This window comes from Rhinoderma darwinii, chromosome 4 (genome assembly GCF_050947455.1).
Source record: "Rhinoderma darwinii isolate aRhiDar2 chromosome 4, aRhiDar2.hap1, whole genome shotgun sequence".
NCBI lineage: Eukaryota > Metazoa > Chordata > Amphibia > Anura > Rhinodermatidae > Rhinoderma > Rhinoderma darwinii.
The window spans coordinates 186,321,543-186,333,816 of record NC_134690.1 but is presented as its reverse complement, the minus strand read 5'-3'; the positions used below and the strand labels follow the sequence as shown (position 1 = coordinate 186,333,816).

At 42.8% G+C, this 12,274-nt stretch overlaps 1 long non-coding RNA gene across 1 annotated transcript; it reads right to left on the bottom strand.

Moving 5' to 3' along the window:
• Positions 1 to 327: 327 nt before the first annotated feature.
• Positions 328 to 9,155, bottom strand: LOC142759621 (uncharacterized). Its single transcript, XR_012883160.1, has 2 exons — positions 8,910 to 9,155; positions 328 to 2,950 (listed from the first exon to the last, which is right to left on the bottom strand). It is a non-coding gene; the product is annotated as an uncharacterized LOC142759621 (long non-coding RNA).
• Between the last annotated feature and the right edge of the window lie 3,119 nt (positions 9,156 to 12,274).

Genomic DNA, 12,274 nt, shown 5'->3' with positions numbered 1-12,274 from the left:
CTATCTACAGGGGCGGTGTGTGATGCTATCTACAGGGGCGGTGTGTGATGCTATCTACAGGGGTGGTGTGTGATGCTGTCTACAGGGGGATGTGTGTGATGCTGTCTACAGGGACTGTGTGTGATGCTATCTACAGGGGGATGTGTGTGATGCCGTCTACAGGGGCGGTGTGTGATGCTATTGTCGAAGAAACCCCTTCCAGGTAGCACCTTTTGGGATGGGTGCTCTAATGGGCTCCCTCTGCTTTGTCAGGTGGTATTCAAATATGGTAATTGAAGTATCAGCAGTGCACCGGGAGATCAATAAAGACAATAGCAATCTGTCGTCTCAATCAATATTCTCATTTATTATCAAGATACATAGGTTAATATACCCTCAGGGCGTACCCTCTAACCAGGGTGTTACCTCTCATGGAACAACCAATCATAACATTTTACACGTAGACTGAAAATACGTCATAGGGTACCTTCCCACTGAGGTCACGTGATCTTTCTAACACCTGCAAATCCTGGCCTACAAACAATAGAAATGTAGGAGGTTTTCATAAGGCTATGTGATGATTTCATATATGTGTGTGAAATACTGAGATAAAGAATTAATTGGAAATATAATGATTATTTCAGGTCTAGGCGTTCTGCCAGACTCCTATCTACCAGTATTGAAGGCCACGAAAAAGAACACAAAGTAATAACTTATTCCCTTGTGATTCAAACAGAACCAGAAGGAGATCATTACAAAATGGAGAATACATAGCTTCATAATCCGGCATCCTGCTTGATAATTCATAGTGTAGTTTAATACAGAGAACATAAGCAATTTGACCATCCATCACAAACCCCCCTTTTTCTCATATTAAAATACAGAGATTAAAAATTATCTGATTATAAACTTCAAACAAAATACTGAATAGGGCCACTACTAATAATATAATGCTATCACCAAGTTCAGGTTTGGGTATAGGGTCCCGTCAGTGCGTTGACAAGTCCCGTAGTTGCTTGTCTGCACAGCTGCTTGGATTTGTTGGACCCTACCTTTGTCAATATTTTTTTATGGTGATAACAATAACAACATGCCCTGTATAAAAGTCCTAACATGTATATAAGATATAAATGGCAAAGCTTTAATAAATGAACACACTTAGTGTTACATGGTGGGGTGTTCACCCATTCACCAGGTTCTGGCCTTGTGCATAAAATCCCTGTGACATAGGGTATTGTTGATTAAAAGGTTTCGGCTTATGATAGACAATTTTCTTAGCCTTCTTACATAGCATAGGTATCAGACATGCTACTAATTTAACAAAAACTTATATAATCAATATTATGAGTAATATATGTAAAGCGCCTTGCATGAGTCCTGCAGCCCATCCTCCAATGCCTCTGAACCATGAGGCCGGGTTCAGCCATGACAACCAGTCTGGCCAATCTAGGTTCCAATCTTCTTCAGAATTGGCTTTCCTAAATTCCTCCTTTAATTGCTTTGCTTGTTCAATATCATGTTTAATCTGTACTGTCCCTTGGGGATCTATATAATGACAGCATGCAGGACCCACTTTCTGGCACATACCCCCTTGACTTGTAGTTAAATAATCTAGTACAAGTGTATGTTGGTTAGTAACAGTAATAAGCTGTCGGGTAAGTACTGAAGAAACATTTAAAACATCAAATATTAATTCGGTAATATTGTCAAACAACTCTGCTAGTTTTTCTATGTTATGTGCATTTCTAATTGGTCCTCCAAAGATGGATAGAGCATATCCTAACTTGGTGTGCCAATGTAAGTGTACCAATGGGTGGGCTTTTTGCTTCCCCTCCCTTTTGTACAGCATATGTTTTGGTACTTTATCATAAGGAAGTGCATCCTTGTCCCATGTCCAGGTAGCAGACTGTAACCTAGCTAGGGTACAGGTACCTGTGGTAGTCTGCGGGATCCATTTATATGCATTATGTCCGCACACTATATATATATCATGGGGAAGGTCAAACCATTGCATACTTCCTAGGGTTAACATGTGAGCAAAATGAACTAAGGGAAAAGACTGCTGTAATACACACCAAGGACAATTTGTTCCCAAAGACCCATGGTATACTCCTGTGCATCCACAATACATAGTTTCATTCCCTTGTAAGTCTGTTTCTTCCATATACCCTGGATAACGTTTACAATCAGTCTTACTTCCTGAAGGGAAGAAATGGCCATATTCCCAACTACCATTATGTATGTACCGTTCTACCAGACTTGGTCTAAATACATCTGAGGTCTGTTGGGTTTTATTGAAGCTTATCTTTATGCCTTTTATGGGGATCTCACCTAGTGTCAGTGTTTTAGTGACATTTTTAGGGACCAATTTTCCATTTTCCTTTTGTGTGAGAAACAGTGCCTTACCAGGTATCAGGCTTAGGTTTACCTGCCACCAGGGATCCTCCATCCATCCTGCTATGGGTAAGGGCACACTGGTATTAGACCATGTATACCTTTTTGTGTTATCCTTTACCTTTGAGGGATCCCAACATGTAGTGTTAAGAAGTTCTTTCTCACTAAGGGGCACAGCCATGTATGGCATGGATTTTGAACTTATAGGACTGTGTGTGCATATCCAACAATCAGATAAGTTTGTTAATGCTGTTATAATTTGATGATGTTTTATGAATTTATTGTCCACTTCCTCCTTGAGAACTTGAGTCATCGTCCCCACGAGGGGCAACATCAACACCAACCCTGCCAAGGGCAACATCATCGATCGAGGCAACGTCATCTGGGCTGATAACCTTTTTGCAATGGCTTGCATGTATCCAATTGGCTCGTCCTTGGAGCTTCACTGATGTGGCGGTGACCAGCTGTACTTCTACTGGTTGGCTGTACCTTGGTTCCAGACTGCTCCTGTTGTGTATCTTTGTTACCACCCAGTCTCCAGGTTGTAGTGAGTGGGTACCTGAAAGAAAGTTTGGATCTGGAATAGAAGAAAGGATTAGTTTATGTGTCCTCTCCAGTTGCTTGTGTAGGGCAGCCAAGTATGTGGTCATATTGTCATAATGCTTTTGTAACTGCTGAGGAAAATACAGTCCTGTCTTTGGCATATTTCCAAACAATATTTCATAGGGAGAAAGTTTATCCTTCCCTCTTGGTGTGGTTCTTACAGAGTATAAAGCCAGGGGTAGACATTGTGTCCACGGTAAAGAAGTTTCATTCATGGCCTTTTGGATTTTTAATTTCAAAGTTCCATTTAGTCTTTCTACCTTACCACTGCTTTGTGGGTGATAGGGAGTATGAAATGCTTGTTCTATCCCAAGGCTTTTTAATATGTTCCTCAATAGTTCTTGGGTAAAGTGAGTACCTCTGTCACTTTCAATTGTCTCTGGTACTCCATAGCGGCACACTACCTCAGCTATCAGTTTCTTTGCTGTGGTATCTGCATTTGCTTTAGCCACTGGAAAAGCTTCTGGCCATCCTGAAAATAAATCAGTGCAAACAAGTACATATTGATAAATTCCCACCTTAGGTAGTTGTATGTAGTCCACCTGTAATCGCTGAAAGGGGTAGTAGGACTTAGGAGTGTGTTTAGCTGGTGTTTTGGTGGTTTTACCAGGGTTGTGTTGTGCACTTGTCATGCAGCCCTCTGTATATTTGGCTGCTGCATTTTGAAAACCTGGAGCATGCCATGTCTGTAACACTAGCTGGCTCATAGCTCCCTTTGAACAGTGTGTTTTCCCATGGGCTAGGGCACACATCATTGGATACAGTGCTCTTGGTAGGCAAACCTTAGAATTAAGATGCCTCAACTGTCCTAGACCTATTGCTGCACCTCTCTCCTCCCACTCTGCTTGCTCTTGAGGGGGTGCTTGGTCCTGGAAAGCACGCAACAGGGTCTCTGTGATGGGTTGTAAAACAGGCTTCACAATCATCAGAGGGAGAGCAGCAGCGTCTTTTGCCGCTGCATCCGCAGCCTCATTCCCTTTTGATAGGAGATCACTGTTATTAGTGTGGGCCTGTACTTTGACTATAGCTGCTTGGTCTGGCATGTGCAGTGATTCTAAAAGTTCTTCTACTGCTTTTGCATTCTTTATAGGTTTACCTGCCGAGGTCAAGAACCCTCTGGCTCTCCATATTGTCCCAAAGTCATGTGCAACTCCAAAGGCATATCTGGAGTCAGTGTATATGTTGACACGCTGTCCCTTACCCAATTTACACGCCTCAGCGAGTGCTTTTAGTTCTGCCTCCTGAGCTGAGCTGCTGGAGGGTAGGGACTGTTGTATGACGGCCTTACCATTGTGGACCACTGCATACCCGGTGAGGAAATGTCCTTTGTCTTCGCTCCAATATCGAGATCCATCTACAAAATACTCAGCATAAGGGTTAATCAGAGCAACATCAAATATACTGTTTATGCCGTTTGATTCCATATCCACTAGACTTTGACAGTCATGTTCATGTTCAAAGTTAAATAGTTCATCATCAGTGGATAGTTGAAAAATAAGGGGGTGTCCATGTCCCTGTCCCCCCACTCCTCCCTCCTTTTGTTCAGAATCTAGGGGCAGGAGTGTAGCTGGATTCAGAACAACACAACGTTTGATAGTCACATTAGGGGACAGAAGAGTAAGTTCAATTTTAATAAGTCTTGCAACTGATAAGTGTTTTGTCTTGACTGTGTTCATCATTTCTTGCACTGCGTGTGGGACTTGCACAATAATGTCATGTTGGAGTACAATATCTGTTGCTTTATCAACTAAAGCTGCTGCTGCTGAGACAGCGCATATGCATGTCGGGGATCCTAGTACAATGGGATCCAGAGCAAGGGAGTAATAAGCAAGAGGTCGCATCTTGCCTCCATGATCTTGGGCTAATACTCCAGAGGCATGGCCTGCCTGTTCATGGCAGAACAGAGTAAATGGCTTATTGTAGTCAGGAAGTCCCAATGCTGGCCTTGTAGTCAGGGACAGTTTCAGGGAGTGAAAATTGTCAATTGCCTCAGGTGACAGTACAAATGGGTCAGAGGTGAGACAGTCATATAATGGTTGCATCATAGCAGAGGCATCCCTGATCCAGGCTCTGCAGTACCCTATTAAACCCAGGAAAGTCCTCAATTGTTTAGGGTTTCTAGGGACTGGGTGTTTCTGTATGATTTCCAGCCTGTCAGGAGTTAAGTGTTTCATACCTTGGGAAATACAGTGACCAAGGAAAACAACTGTTTTGGCACATAATTGCAACTTGTGCTTGCTCGCTTTACAGCCAACTTCTTCTTAGAACATTAATAGTGATTTAGAATCTGTTTCACTGTTCTCCAGACTCTCACTACAAAGTAACAAATCATCTACATATTGTAGTAGAACTGAGGACTGATTGGGGGGCTGCCAGGTGTCCAGAATATCTTTCATGGTACGTGAGAAGATATCAGGGGAGTTTGCGGCACCCTGTGGCAGCACTACCCAAGCATACTGTCTTCCCCTATGTGTAAATGCAAAATACTGCTGGCACTCTTTATCCAGCGGGATCGAGAAGAAAGCATTGGCTAAGTCTATAACTGTGAAATAGACTGCAGTGCCGGGGACCTGGTTGAGCAGGGTATGTGGGTTAGGCACTTGTGGTGTATTAATTATTGTCACAGCATTCACAGCCCGTAGGTCATGTACCATCCGGTACTGTACAGGTTGACCGGGCAGTGTCTTTTTCTTTACTGGGTAAAGAGGAGTGTTGAAAGGCGAGATTATGGGCACTATGAGATTGTTTTCCAGTAAGGAGTTAATATCCTTTTCTATAGCAGCGTCTTGCTGTGGACTCAGAGGATATTGCTTTATACATACAGGATGGTTCTGCAGGTCTGGTTTTAAATTTACTTGTACAGGCGGCACATTTAAAACTCCTACATCCATCTTATCTTGTGCCCATAGTTTTTCTGGGATGTCTGCCAACCAAAGGGGAGGGGTACTGGGGGCTTTTTCAGTGTCCGGCATACTTGCCATACTAAGGAGTTTGCATAGCAGGGACTCTGGAATGGCAGAGGTTAATGTAGGTGTGCCAGAAGAAAAGTCCAATGCTGCTCCCAGGGCACTGAGTACATCTGTCCCCAATAAATTGTAGGGAGTGTGTGGTGACACTAACACACGAGAGACAATTGATTGTGTATCATGTATATTCAGTCGCATTGGTTTTGTTAACTGTAACTGAAATGATGTTCCCTCCACCCCTTCACAATCTATATAGTGTGGTGATAGCAACTCTGCCGGTACATATTTGGTTTGTAATACAGTTCTGGCTGCCCCTGTGTCTACTAGAAAAGAGGTATTTTCCCCTGTGGGTAAAGTTACAGGCACCATCAATGATGGACCTGTCGGGGGGAGCACTGGGCAGAGGGAGACATCAGGGTTGCCAGTTTCCTATGCAGCAATCAAAGAATTGGGAGGCTCAACTGGACGGGAGGGACATCGGGCTGAATAATGACCCTTCTTATCACAATTCCAGCATGTAATCTGGCTAAGATCCCTTCTCTGGGTTCTCAAAGTGTCTTTTTGTTCCCTGCCTCTTCCTCTATAGCCCCCCTTTTGTTGCATCGGGGCGAGACGGGTTCTTTTAGCAGCTTCTTGTACTGCCGGCTTAAGACCGGACATAAAAGTTATTTTTAGTAGGCGCAAGTCTTTTGCATCACCTTCTTCATACCCGTGATCTAACCACTGCTGCTGTAAAGTTGTGGCATAATCAGGGACTGACTGTTTAACATCTTGGGAAAATGACATAAAACTATCAGTTCGATCCTGTTGAGTAGCATCTACCCAGGGCTGCATAGCGTTCAGGTATTCTAGTCCTGATTGCTCATTGGTTTTATTTGCTGGTACGGGATTTGTAATAGCAGCTTGAATTTGATTTTTGAGCACTTCCCCTCACTTTGTTTCTACCAGGCTCTCCATATCTGACCATGTAGCACGGTAAGCTAGATGTACTGCTCGCAGCTTTCTATGGAAAGCGCTGGGTGTTTTCCGTGGGTCTGGGAGTGTGCCACATACAGCTAGTAAATCAGCCGGGCTCCAGGGGCGATACACAGTGGCTTCATGTGACTGGATTTCCCCTACTGCCCCAGGTACTGGTTGCCCGTCTACATCTACTGGTTTTGGTCCCCTGTGTGTATGGATACTTGATACTAACGGAAACAATCTAGTGGGGCGCTGCGTACCACAACTGACACAATATCCTGCAGTGAGGGGGTTCTGCTGCCCACAGTGTGGACATGTCCAGCAGCTGCCTTTCTTGCTATTTTCAGGATAAGGAGATGGCGCAGTTGCTGCTGTGGCGCTGTTTGGCAGTTGTAAAGGGGTTAACACATTAGTGAGGAGCTTTTCACTTAAAGGGTCATATAAATCATACATTATTCCATGATTTGCTTCCATACTCTTATGTTCTGTGTTACTCACTCTCTGTGCTACCTGATACCACATTTGGCCTTTTTCCACCATGTTATTGTCTTTCAACCATCCAACACAATTTGTCATAAATCTTTTCCAATCACATTCTGCTAACGTTCCATAGGACCCAACTCCCATCATTTTAAACATTATTTTACAATCCTTCACAGCCTCAGATCCTTTTGCTCTTTTTACTATTTTGATGGCAGAGACCCATGTCTCAGGGCTGTCCCGCATTTTTGTCTTACTATTTTCTGACCCCATGGTCAGAGGGCGTAGGGTAGTCTCCGGAAATCTCCCCAGCTCCAAACAGACAGGCCTTAGTCTGTTGACAGATATCTCAGACAATCTATCTTACAGTTTCAGAAAGACTATCAATATCAAAAGTCGTTCCTTCAGACTATTCTAGCAGTGGGATATCCTTTCCTCTGATCCCTCACTGTTTTGAACATCAAGAACAGACAAAATGCTGCCAATCCACAAATTGCAAGAGCAAATCTTTCAACACAATCTACATTCATGAACTTCCATTGATTCAAGCAGGAGTTGGTCACATTCATTTCAAACTTCTACAAACCCTTCGTCTCTTTCACTTATGCAGAACACTTGCTGCCGGGGGGGTGTCTTTCAGTTCATACAGCCTGTGATGTAGCATATATCCCAAACTCTTTCCTCTAGCACTTTGCAATGGTTTCACATGCAAATTATATTTGGTAACATATATATATTATCCTCCCCGCTCAGCCGTTCACTCTGTGGGTTGTAGTTTAGGGGCCTGTTATGTATGTTGGTGATTTCTTTAGGGGCTTTGGGTCTGAGCCAATACCAATGTTCTTCACTGTAATTACTACTATGACACAGGTGGCACCTGGGATAAGTGTCAGGGTCATTCATTGAATACAGGATGTTATATTACAACAGTATTCAATCCAGCGGTCTGATGTTATACTACTACAGACTTAATTACTTGGATGTTATTTTACATCAAAGTGTATATGCCGGATTATCATGTGCTAGAAATCAGTCTGTACTGATTCCCACCTTATGCCAGTCTGGCAATGCATACAACTGGTTTATGGACCCTTACACACAATATCACTGTTTGGCAGTGAATTTAGGAAAATATAAATGATTTTCTAATACAGTATTCAAAGTTTTCCCTATTGTACTGGGTAATGGTATTGAGTGCAAATTCAATATAGACACAATTGCTCCTCCTTGCACTGAGTGTATATCGTCTTCTATGAAGTGGATATTACTTCTGGGCTGGGAGCCATACAGTTTCAACAATTTGATAAGTATGTCTTCTCACAGATGTATTCAACATCACACTACACACACATTCATCACACTTGTCACATACACCCCCATGTAAATCCATTTAACCACACTACTATCCTGACAAAGGACCTGATTATTACGGGACCCCTTTGTAGAGACTTACATATACAAAGTACGTTTCCAGGGACTTAACAGAGTGGCTGAAACAAATGGTGTAACATAAAGTCTGTTACTTACCGCGCGGTTTTGGTTTCAGTGACTCCCCAGGTCCTTCCAGATTAGTGGACTTTGCACAAAATTCTCATTAGGAGGTCCCGGGCTGTTCGGCACCATAACTGTCGAAGAAACCCCTTCCAGGTAGCACCTTTTGGGATGGGTGCTCTAATGGGCTCCCTCTGCTTTGTCAGGTGGTATTCAAATATGGTAATTGAAGTATCAGCAGTGCACCGGGAGATCAATAAAGACAATAGCAATCTGTCGTCTCAATCAATATTCTCATTTATTATCAAGATACATAGGTTAATATACCCTCAGGGCGTACCCTCTAACCAGGGTGTTACCTCTCATGGAACAACCAATCATAACATTTTACACGTAGACTGAAAATACGTCATAGGGTACCTTCCCACTGAGGTCACGTGATCTTTCTAACACCTGCAAATCCTGGCCTACAAACAATAGAAATGTAGGAGGTTTTCATAAGGCTATGTGATGATTTCATATATGTGTGTGAAATACTGAGATAAAGAATTAATTGGAAATATAATGATTATTTCAGGTCTAGGCGTTCTGACAGACTCCTATCTACCAGTATTGAAGGCCACGAAAAAGAACACAAAGTAATAACTTATTCCCTTGTGATTCAAACAGAACCAGAAGGAGATCATTACAAAATGGAGAATACATATCTTCATAATCCGGCATCCTGCTTGATAATTCATAGTGTAGTTTAATACAGAGAACATAAGCAATTTGACCATCCATCACACTATCTACAGGGGCGGTGTGTGATGCTGTCTACAGGGGCGGTGTGTGATGCTGTCTACAGGGGGATGTGTGTGATGCTGTCTACAGGGACTGTGTGTGATGCTATCTACAGTGGGATGTGTGTGATGCCGTCTACAGGGGCTGTGTGTGATGCCGTCTACAGGGGCGGTGTGTGATGCTATCTACAGGGGGCTGTGTGTGATGCTGTCTACAGGGGCTGTGTGTGATGCTATCTACAGGGCGATGTGTGTGATGCTGTCTACAGGGGCTGTGTGTGATGCTATCTATAGGGGGATGTGTGTGACGCTATCTATAGGGGGATTTGTGTGATGCTGTCTAGAGCGGCTGTGTGCGATGCTATCTACAGGTACTGTGTGTGATGCTGTCTACAGGAGCTTTGTGTGATGCTATCTACAGGGGGATGTGTGTGATGCTGTCTACAGGAGCTTTGTGTGATGCTATCTACAGGGGGATGTGTGTGATGCTTTCTACAAGTGACTGTGTGTGACACTATCTACAGGGTGTGTGTCTGTGTTGCTATCTACAAGGTGTGTGTGATGCTGTATACAGGGGGTCTGTGTAGCGCTATCTGCAGGGGTTTGTGTGGGGCTATGTACAGGGGGGTTGTTTGTGACGCTATCTACAGGGGGACTGTGTGTCACTATCTATAGGCGGTCTGTGTGGCGCTATCCATAGGGACAGTGGTGTAATGACGGATTCTTTCATTGATGCCTATACTTGGTGTTTATAACTGTCTATTTTACTGTTGTACTTGTAATATTATAGTATTTAAAAAAGTAATTAAAACTAATTTAAAATTTGTTTTCTTATTATCTTTTTTAGTTCCCTATATCAACGTTTACTGGTGGTATTACTTTTGGTCACCAGATCGCCCATCATTGAAGGAGACTTGTCCTGCTCCCTAAGGCTATGTTCACACGGGGTCTTTTGCCGAGTTTTTTGACGCGGAAACCGCGTCGCAAAACTCGGCAGAAACGGCCCGAGAACGCCTCCCATTGATTTCAATGGGAGGCGTCGGCGTCTTTTTCCCGCGAGCAGTAAAACTGCCTCGCGGGAAAAAGAAGCGACATGCCCTATCTTCGGGCACTTCCGCCTCCGACCTCCCATTGACTTCAATGGGAGGCAGGAGAAAGCGTGTTTTATGCCCGCGGCGCTCAATGGCCGCGGGCGAAAAACGGTGCGATAATTGCTGTTCACACGGAGTATTTTGGGGGAGGAATATCTGCCTCAAAATTCCGTTTGGAACTTTGAGGCAGATATTCCTCCCCCAAAATACTCCGTGTGAACATAGCCTAACTGCTCCGTTCAAGAGCTACCAAAACATTGACCGCAACCATGAATTCCCATAGGAATTGCATCAGCTGGTCATCCTTTACAGATTCCGGAATTCCTCTTAGTCTTATATTATTTATATGATTACAGTCCTCTAAGTCAATCACTTTTATCCTATTTTGTTCTATTTCCCCTTTTAATTTAAAAGTGTAGCCTAGGAGAGCATTTTTGTTTTCCACCAATATAGTTGAATGTTCCTTGAGGTCTGCGACACGGTTCCCCAGGTTAGATACAATAGATCTTTTTTTATTTATGTCTGAGGCCATCTCTTTGATGTCCTGCTGAAATGAAGTGCGGAAACATTCATTTTCTCCATTATTGATTCCGTGACCGCTGTTCCTGGTGATTGGTCGGTTTGTTCTGCTTGCGAATCTCCTAATTCACTGCCATGTTAACTTCCTTCCTCGATGTAATAGTCTGTCATTTTTGCCGTTTTTGTTGTTCTATTTTTTATTTGTTTCTTATTATTTCTAGGCATTTAGTATATAATAGAATAAGGCTAAAAGGGTCTTCTCTGATCACTTGTACACAGCGCTGAATGCGCGCTGTGTACAGGAATAGAGACAGCAGCAGCGGCGCTGTCTCTATTCCTCCCAGTGATCATGTGACTGGTCACATGATCGCCGGGTGCCGTTAGTGGCAGGCTGCTGCTGGGTCTTACTAGACCCAGCACAGCCCTATTAGTGACAATCGTCACTATGAGAGGGCTGATTTCCCCTGTAACTGGGGCATCTGTGCAGCTCCAGTTACAGTGGAAAAACATGGTGTAAAAGAAAGAAAAAAAATATATAAAGTTCCCCAAAGGTCTTTTTTGACCTTTGAGGAACAGACCATAGTAATAAAAAAAATAGTAAAGTAAAGTGCAAAAAAAATTAAATAATAAATACACATAAAATACCCACCCCAAAAAAAAACGTTCAGCCCCGCCAATCATTGTTGTAACGCTAGCGCTGACCCAATTACCCTAATATAGACATGTAATATATAAAAATTTAGGGTAGACAATGACGATCACAAATAAAAGGTCTATTTTAGGGTAAAACTATGTTATTACCAAAAAAAAATAGCTGAAATGTCAAAAAGCTTATTTTTTTACTATTCTTTTCAAACTTTATGAATAAAAATTCTAAAATAGCAAAAAAGGTGTGTATAAAAACTATAAAAAATGAAACCTGCATTGTCTACGGAAAAAACTTCGCAAAAATCACGTCGTTAACCCAACAAATAAAAATGTTATAGCCATTTAACTAACACGTGCTAAA